Raw genomic sequence first — 10,308 nt, forward strand, 5'->3', positions numbered from 1 at the left:
GACACACACGACGAGGCAGAGACCCAGAGAGAGAGACGCACACACAGACACAGAGATACTCAGAAACTCAAAGCTGCCGACAGAGAGACTCGGAGACACGCCGGTACACAAAGGCACCGGCGGGCACACATCCACCCAGCTCTCACTACCGCCCCTCCCTCAAGGGGCACCCATCTTCCTCAGACACTACCCCACTCACAGGTACTGGAGGAACCCATGGCCATACCATCTGCGGAGACGGATTCCGTAGGAGGTCACACGTTGTTATACTGTGTTGATGCAATCCCATGCCTGGTACATGTGTGTACACACTAATGCAAGCGATTACCTGTTCACATCATTTACACAGGCACGAGGCACCACACTTACCCTCACACACCTGCACAGATACGTCTGCTACATAAGAACCAAACAGTGCACCAGCTCCCAAGGACTGAGTGGTATCAGGTTGGGTGAGACGGGAGGGTAGTTTCCCTGAATTCTCTTGGAAGGGATTGCCTGGCACATCCCCCTTCCCTTCAGGATTTGCTTAACCACACAGTTTAATGCCCATCTCATCTTCTTTAGGGTTCTACTGACAATGAGAATGGTAGGGAAGGCAGGAAGGCCCAGGCATTTAGACAGAAGACACTGCTCCCAGCCACACAGATACAGAATCTTCAAACCCAAAGATGGAGTCTCACACACACTAACACCCTGCAGCATACACAAGCCGACACTTAGAGCCTCAGCCCCCTTCTGCACATACAAACTGAGCCTAAAGAGACACATGTAAACATACATCATCTTCTAAAATCAAATAAGCACACTCAGACATAGATCTAGCCTTACAGACACCGTGACAGCCCATCCTCACCACATCACACATGTCATCACCTCCACAATTGCCCTCACTGACAGATGTAAACACCCCCCACACACAATTGTTCTTACATTTGTACACACAGCCATACTCAAGAGGCCACAGACTTTCACAGAGCTCCAAACCCATGAATAACCTTATGTCCTCTACTCAGGCACCCTCAAATATGTACTTACATCCTTATAGATGGTGAGACAACCATTGATAGGCATTTATAGGCAGACACAGCACACACACTTCTGCAGCCATAGATTCCCAATAGTTACAGTCTCAGTTTGCACACACACAGGCAGGTTCTGACAGATGCAGGTAGTAAAGGATGCCTGCACACCATCACGATACTAAAGACCCACACCCATATTCCCCAGAGATATAAATATCTGTTCCTTTACTGGCGCCAAGGTATACAAAAACAGCCCCAGCCTCAGCTAATGGCATTTCCCACCCCCTGCATTCATTGCTCTCAGACACAGAAATTCACAGACACAGAAATTCAGAGTGAAAAGAGTTTCCCTTTGAACCCTAATCTTTTATTTTATTTTATTTTATTTTATTTTATTTTATTTTATTTTATTTATTTACTTTTTTGAGATGGAGTCTCTCTCTGTTGCCCAGGCTGGAGTGCAGTGGCATAACCTCGGCTCACTGGAACCCTAATCTTTTATAGGAAGAGAACAAGTTGCAATGTGAAAACAGGTGAGGTGTATGCATAGATGCACATGTGTACACACATACACATGCATTCTCAAACATGAACACAGAAGAACAACCCCTCTCCCTCAAATATCTCCTTTGCACATAATAATTTCAGCTACTACTGGGATTATTCCCAGTTATTACAGCTACTAATGTCTGCCTGGCATACTAGGCATTTTGCAATCACGATCTCATTTTCCTTTCACAATAATCCTGCGAGGTAGTATCTTTCAGGGTGCTTGTTTTACTGATAAAGAGACTGAGGTTCAGAGAGTTCATGTGATACATCCAAAACGGTGCACATGGCTAATTGCCAGAACTAAGGACTTAAAACCAGATCCATCTCACATTAAAGCTCATACTCTTGATTTCTAGGCTACAGACATGACCATGTTTACTTTCTGCACACACACACATACACTCCACATTATCTGTTAAAAGATCTAGATATGACTCCTAGCCTCACCACTTATAGGCTCAGCCTGTTTTCTCATCTGCAAAATGGAAATAACAATAGGACCTGCTTTATCTCCTTCTCTTCCTCCCCTCTGGGTGACTGGGGGAATTGAGAGGTTAATAAACCTTACAGAATGCTGCACATATGCTGGATTTGTGAGGACTCCAGGAAAGAAGACCATGAAGATTGTACTGGCTTTGCAAAACTTCTTAGACATGAGCAGTAGAGGAGGCTTGAGCTAAAACTAAAGGGCAGGTGAAATTTGGATGGGTTCAAGGAGAAGAAAGTATTTCAGGTAGAGAGAGGACCACAAAGGTTCAGAGGCTGGACAAACAAGATTCTGCACTCTAATGAGGGGGAATGTGAAGCATGTGTTCCTAGAATGATAATAATAACTAACATTTATTGAGCATTTATGTGCTAAGTCCTTTGTTTTACATGCATTATCCTCTTTAATCCTTGCAACAACCCTACAAAGAGGTCATATTATTATCTTTCTTTTATAGTTGAGGAAACAAGCTTACAGGAGCCCCATTTGAAGCTCTGACACTCAGATTTTAGAACCCAGACTCTTACCTATCCTGAATTCTGATTAAGTGCTCAGATAATAAAAACTGGAGTAAAAGGCAGTAAAGTCATTAGTGAAACACAAAGACTCTGGGGACAGATGGCCTTGATGCCAACCTTGGCATTTGTTTTTTATTTCTTTATTACTTTATTACTTGGGTACTGCTGGACAAGTTCTTTAGTCACTCATCAGCCTCAGTTTCCTCATCTGTAAAGTGGGGATAACAGAGTTCAACTCCTATGGTCGTGAAAATTACACAAATGATCCATGTAAGAGGGCTCAGAAATATGCCGGGCATATAGTAAGCAAATAATAAACAGCCACCATTATGGCATGGACTGGCTGAATCTTGTGATTGTTATTCCACTAGGTACTACGTCAAATTATTTATGAAGGCCAGGGATGAATCAACCAAAAAAATCAAATCTTCTCCTGAATAACTTACCTAAGGAAGATGCAGAACCATTATTCGAGCCCAGAACTTGCCTAACTTCAAAGAGGACAGAAGTGAAATTACTTTGGAAAAGAAATCTCTCTTCCAATGACTCCTGACTCCATTAGGAAAAAGAGTCCAGATAGGAGTGACCTTGGCAAAATCAGGATGAGCAAACATAGTACGTTCCATTAGGATACTTGATTTCTTCCTATGAGAAACTGTGGGTCACTTTGAGTCACTTTGTTTCTCTGAGCCTCTCAGTTTCTTACCTGCAAAATGGGGATAACGATACTAACCTCTCAGAATTGAAGTGACAACTAATTACCCATTAAAAACTAATATTTTGGCTGGGTGCGGTGGCTCATGCCTGTAATCCCAGCACTTTGGGAGGCCGAGGTGAGAGATCAAGCCCATTCTGGCCAACACAGTGAAACTCAGTCTCTCCTAAAAATACAAAAATTAGCCGAGCGTGGTGGCAGGCGTCTATAGTCCCAGCTACTCGGGAGGCTGAGGGCTGAGGCAAGAGAATTGCTTGAACCCGGGAGGCAGAGTCTGCAGTGAGCCGAGATTGCACCACTGCACTCCAGCCTGGCGACAGAGTGAGACTCAATCTCATAAACAACAACAACAATAAAATCTAATATTTTAAAAAGTGTTTTAGCTTTATTCATTTATACATCTCTGAAGTTGCACTAAGCACCCTACATGAATAATGGCATCTTCTCACTTCACAGTCCTTCTCCCGGTCACTAAACAGGATGTGGTCATCTGGTCCTCTGGGGTGAATTTTGCATCTTCCCCCATTTGAGTCTAGGCCCAAGGGTTCAGTTTGAAAGAGGCTTCATTAGTAACTGGATAATTCTGTGGGAGGCCCCCAGCAATGGTTCAACCCTGCCGGGGAGTAATTCTAGGAAGGTAATGTGAGCTGGGGGAGGCCGGAGACCCAGCTTCACATTTATTTACTTTGACAGCTAAATTGGTGAGCAAGGGGGAAATCAGATGAAAGCCATTTCAGAGTAAATACTAAATACGAAATTTAAACACTCAGATTGTGACAAATGAGAAGGGGACAATGGGAAGAGACATGGGCAGCAGTGCCCTTCCAAGCCTAGGACCCTACCCTCACCCCATCAGCTTCCTAGGTATTTCCTGTTTGAGGAAAGAGCACAGAATGGGGTACAAACTGTATGACCCTAGGCTGGCAATTTACCTCTCCTGGCCTCAGTGTTCTTTGCAAAATGCACATATGAATCAGCGATGTGGAACTGACAGAGAGAGCCTGAGCATAAGACAGACCACCAATCACAGCCCAGCCACCTCCTATTGGGTGAACTTGGAAAAGTCACTTATCTGAAACTCATTTTTCTCAATATCAATATCTGGGGACAATATCAATCTCAGAGGAGTCAATAAGATAATCACTGTGAAAGGGCTTTGAGAAGCACCGAACTCTGGGGCCAGATGGCCTTGATGTCACTCTTGGCACTTCCCATTATTACTTGGGTAACCCTGGACAAGTTCTTCAGTCACTCATCAGCCTCAGTTTCTTCATCTGTAAAGTGGGGGTAACCGAGTTCCACTCCTATGGTTGTGAAAACTACGCAAATGATCCATGTAACAGGACTCAGATATATGCCTGGCACACAGTAGTCGATCAATAAACATTAGCCATTAAACATTGCCATAAACTTGCCATTATGGCACGGACTGTCTGAATTTTCTGGTTGTTATTCTACTAGGTACCACATCAAATTCTTTATGAAGGCAGGCGACAAATCAAAGCCTCAAAGTATATTGGAAAGCAATATTGCATATCTGAAAGCATATTGCAAATGTGAACAATTATAATTACTGGAAGTCCCCTTCCAGGAAGCTCTGACGTTCACTAAGTAAGTTCAGGTAAGCAGACATTTGTGAAGCATTTACTCCATACCAGGTTCCACACTAGGCCCAGGAAATACAGGAAGCTGTCCTTGTCCCTGCCCTTGAGGAGCCCCCTGTCTATTAAGAGAGAAGAAAGCCAGCAACTCAGTGCAATGTGACAGGTGCTACAGAGGGTGTTATAGAAGCAAGGAGGAGGGGCACTTACGGGTGGTGGATCAGGAAGGCTTCCTAAGGAGGTGACGTTTCAGATAAATCCTGAAGGATGAGTAAGTGTGGACAGGCAAGCGCAGAAGAGACCTGGACCAGGATGAAGAGTGACTGCCCAGTTAGTGTTGGCTGGGGCAACAAAGGGAGATGAGGCTGGGGAGGTAGACAGGAGCCAGATTGTAGGGGGCTGAGTGTTGAGGAGTTTAGATTCATCTTGGAAGCTGGAGTCTATAAGCCTACAGTGACACAGGAAGCAGCATCCTGCAGGAGTTGCACAGCACAGTGGTTAAGGATTCCAGCCTTGGAGCCAGGTGGCCTACGTTGATGACCTGACCCTGTTGCACACTGGTTGGGGGGCCAAAGGCAAGTCACAAAATCTATGAGCCTTAGTTTCCTCAACCATAAAATGGGCATTATTAGATAACCCATTGACAAGTGCTGTGACGATACCAGGAGACCACGACGCATCAACGAGTTAAATTCTTCACCACCAAGAGCCATTGTTATCATTGTTACTACTGTTATCACTAAGAAGTTGAGGGAATGGGCACACAGAAGGCACTAGCTAAGTGGGGATCCTCAAGGTGCTAGATGTTCCCTCCTCAGAGAATTCTACCCTGACCACACTATTCAAAATAAATCTCCCCTATTAATCTTTTTACAGCAGAGGGTAGATGCAGCTTACAAATAGCCTCACAAATAGTCTTCTATAGAATGCTAAGGAATTTCAACTTCAAAATAGGAACTATGAGGGGCCACCAAAGGCTTGTAAGCATGAAGATGACATGGTGAAGTTGGAGACTTGGAAAGATTACTTAAGTAGTTGGTTTCAAGATAGATTTGAAGGGGTAAGTACTTGATTGCAGCAATACTGAAGGTTTATTAACTAATAATCTAAGGGACAAGGGATGAGGAAGCTGCAGGAACAAGGAGGATGAACAGAAATAATATAATTAAAAGTTTATTATTTTACTTTATTATGTTATATATGATCATATGCATATATCTACAACACATCCAGTTTCCTAATCAACTTTACCTTTTTTTTTTTTTTCTTGAGACAGAGTCTCATTCTGTTGCCCAGGTTGGAGTGCACCATCTCGGCTCACTGCAACCTCTGCCTCCTGGGTTCAAGTGATTCTTGTGCCTCAGTCTCCTGAGTAACTGGATTACTGGTGTGTGCCTCCATGTCCAGCTAATTTTTTGTTTTTGTTTTTTTGAGATGGAGTTTTGCTCTTGTTGCCTAGGCTGGAGTGCAATTGCGTGATCTTGGCTCACCGCAACCTCCGCCTCCTGGGTTCAAGCGATTCTCCTGCCTCAGCCTCTCAAGTAGCTGGGATTACAGGCATGCACCACCACACCCGGCTAATTTTGTATTTTTGGTAGAGATGGGGTTTCTCCATGTTGGTCAGGTTGGTCTTGAACTCCTGACCTCAGGTGATCTGCCTGTCTAGGCCTCCCAAAGTGCTGGAATTACAGGTGTGAGCCACCGCCACCAGTCAATTTTTTGTATTTTTAGTAGAGATGTGGCTTTACTATTTTGCCAGGCTAGTCTCAAACTCCTGGCCTCAAGTGACCCGCCTGCCTCGGCCAAAGTGCTGGGATTACAGGCGTGAGCCACCATGTCTGGTCAACTTTACATATTAAGGTTATACATGATGTTATATAGAATCATATATATGTAGTATACATGGTATAAATACATACACATGTATAATATATAATATCAGCTATATAACATTGAGGAGACTGGATATAGGGAGTAGGGGAGTGGAAAATGTCCAAGATGACTCTCAGGTTTCTAATTTTTTATTTACTTTTTCCCAATGACACGGAACACGGGAGGAATTGAGGAAGGGCAAGAGGGATCAATGAGCTCGGTTTTGAGTTAATGTACCCGGGGAATATTCAAGTGGAGGGGCCCAGGAGTGACCAGGAAATATGGGTCTGCAGCTCAGAAGAGAGCCTGGATCTAGGAAAAGGAATTTCAGAGATATCAGGATAGGGATAGCAGCTGAATCCCTGGAAGTGGAGATTTTACAGCAGCTGGAATTCACTCCATCTATGAGAAGAGAGTTGACTTGTTTGCTTTCTGGGAGATAATTTGCCCCTGAAACTCATCTTACTTTCAGTGAGAATCATTTTTTAAATTATAAAGCACATCATATGTAGTGATAAGTGCGAAAACAGACCCAGGTAGTTAAGACGCAGAAAGACAATTAACTGCTTTAGAGGAATGAGCATGGGTGGGAACATATCTGTTAGACAAGTGATGGGGGTGGGCAGAAGGGACTTCCCAGGAAGAAGGCACATCTTGTACAAGGACAGGGGAATCCAGGAGAGTCCATCATGTTTGGGGTGCACAGTTTAGTCTGGTTAGGAGAATGCCTAGTGGGACTGATCTGTAGAAGGCATCATAAACCTGGCTTATCCTATTGGTCTAGGTATTTGGAAGTATCTTAACTCCTTACTTGGATTATATCTCAATTTCTCTCACTTCGGGGCTTTGTTCTTTGTTCAACGTTCCCCTTAAACCCCTTACGCAGCTTATTAAACACTGGCCACTCAGCTCTGGGGAAATCACCTATGTCACCGTGTCCCGTTCCCAGCCTGGTTCCCATCCTCTGGCATCTTGAAGCTGCTGAGTCTTCCCTTTATCATGGCACATCACAGTGCACAGGGCTCCTGCCTCATCATCTTTATACCCTCCATGCTTCACACATGGCAAATGCCATCTGTTTCAGGAATGAGTAACCTCATGGTCACTCACCAAAAAGCTTCTCAAATGGGATAGACCTGTTTTCAGACAAGGAATACATAATTTGTTTTATTTTTTTAAGGCAAAATTTTAAAATTATACTTCCAGTTTAGATAAGTCACAGGGTATGTAAAAATTAAATGTCATTCAGCATAATCAGTAATCCTAGCCAAGTAAGACTGCATGCAGAGGAAAAAAGATACAGACCTGCGTACTGAGATAAATTTCGACAGATCTGTTTTTTTGGGGTTTTTGTTTTTTTCTTTTTAACCACTGATTCAAAAGACCTCTCTAGAGACCACAAAGAAGAGCCTGCTTGAGAATGAAACTAACCCAGAGGAAAACACAATCAAGAAATAGACAGATTCCTAATCATATCATTGAACACCTGGACTTTTCAGTTACATGAACCAATACACGTTCTATTGTAAGGGTGTTGGAGTAGGGCTTTTGTTACTTGAGCTGGGAATCCTGACAAATCTGCTTACATAGCTGGGGCTACAAGTCTGATGCCCAAGTTCTTACGGCCTTAGTTTCCTTACGGAGACAATGAGAGGATTTAGCCCACATTGATAGCCTTCAGCAGTACAGTGATGCCACTAGGGCTGGCATAGCCAGTTCTCTATCCCAAAAGATGTATAAGGGGTCAGAGACACTAAGAAACAATATTCAGTGCACATCATTCTGACATCTGTTGCTTTTATTCTCTGCATTAATACCAGAATTTTGACTACAGTGGTTTAGAAAACACATTTCCAGTCATGGAATATGGTTTAGAGTAGGGCTCGGCAAATTTTTCCTGTAAAGGAACTGATAGTATATATTTTAGGTTTTGTAGGCCACAGTCTTCATTGTAACTATTCAACTCTTCTATTACATGGGGAAAACAGCCACATGTAAATGCTTAGGCATGGCTGTGTTCTAATATTACTTTACATACACTGAGATATGACTTTCATGTCATTTTCATGTCACAATATAGTGTGTATATATACATGTAACTTTTTTTCTCAACCACTTGAAAATGAAAAAAAAACAAAACAACATTCTTAAATTGTAGGCATACAAAATGAGGTGGCAGAGGCGTTTGCTGAACACTGGACTAGATGTTTGCAGGCCTGGGTTCTACCTAAAGCTCCCCCATTAACCATGTGACCTTGGCCAAATCACTGTGTCTCTCTGGGTTCCCATTTGTCCCATCTGGACAATGAGGGGGCTATATGAGATGGTCTCTTTAGGCCCTTCGGCTCTCAAATACCAGAATTCTTGTAGTTCATTCAACAAATATTTATTGAGCATGTATGATGTACAGCCATTGTTTTAAATGCTGAGGGTATAGCAGTGATATAGAGTTCCTGCTTACATGAAACTTACATTCCAATAAAAAGAGACAAAAAAAATTTAGATATAATGTTGGTTAGGGGTAAGTGCTTTTGAGAAAATGGTGAGGAAAGGATTGGAGAGTGACAGGGTTTTAATTTTAAAAGGGAGGCCAGGGACTGCCTCTTGATCATTAACATTTGAGCAGAGACGAGTCAGGTGAGGGAGTGGGCTCTGCGGCTATCTGGAGAAAGAGCATTCTAAGCTAGGGCAACAGCCAATGTAAATGCCTTCAAGTAGAAGCTCCCTTGTATTCAAAGAATAGCAAGAAGGCCAGTGTGGCTGGAGCACAGTGAGCAAGGGGAGAACAGCAGGCTATTGGGTCAGACATGTAGTGAGGGACATGTCATTAGGGCCTTACAGGTCTTTGAATTTTGGTGATTGAAAGCCACCAAGAAGAGAATCACATTTTAAAAATAACTGTTTAAAAATCGCTTTGGCTACTGTGTGGAAAATGGACCCTAAAGAATCAATAGCAAAGGCAGGGAGATAATTAGGAAGGTATTGTAGTAGTCCAGGGAAGAGATGATGGTGGCTTTAACAAAAATGTGATAGTGGGCTTAACAAAAATGGTGGTGGTGTTGGAGGTGGTGGGATGGCTGGATTCAAGACGCATTTGGAAGGTAGAGTTGATAGGATTTGTTGAAAGACTAGATAAGAGCTGGAGAGAAAAAGAGAAAACAAGGATAAACATGCTGGGACTAAATCATATTTTAGGAATAAATGATTACATATAGGAAAATCTTTAACATTTAATTTATAAAGCAAGAATTACTCCTATTCTTTTATATAGTAGTATAAAAGAATCACAGATATATTTGTTGATTCAGGAAACTGTGCATATCTTAATAAATAAGAGACAGAGCTACAGAATACCTGGTTTCATACCACTTGTACTAATGATTTTTGACATGCTTTGTTTTTGTTTTTGTTTGAGATGGTGTCTCACTCTGTCGCCCAGGCTGGAGTGCAACAGCACAATCTCGGCTCACTGGAACCTCTGCCTCCTGGGTTCAAGCGATTCTTGTGCCTCAGCTGACATGCTTTGAAAAATCTTTCC

This window comes from Rhinopithecus roxellana, chromosome 16 (assembly GCF_007565055.1).
Source record: "Rhinopithecus roxellana isolate Shanxi Qingling chromosome 16, ASM756505v1, whole genome shotgun sequence".
Taxonomy (NCBI): domain Eukaryota; kingdom Metazoa; phylum Chordata; class Mammalia; order Primates; family Cercopithecidae; genus Rhinopithecus; species Rhinopithecus roxellana.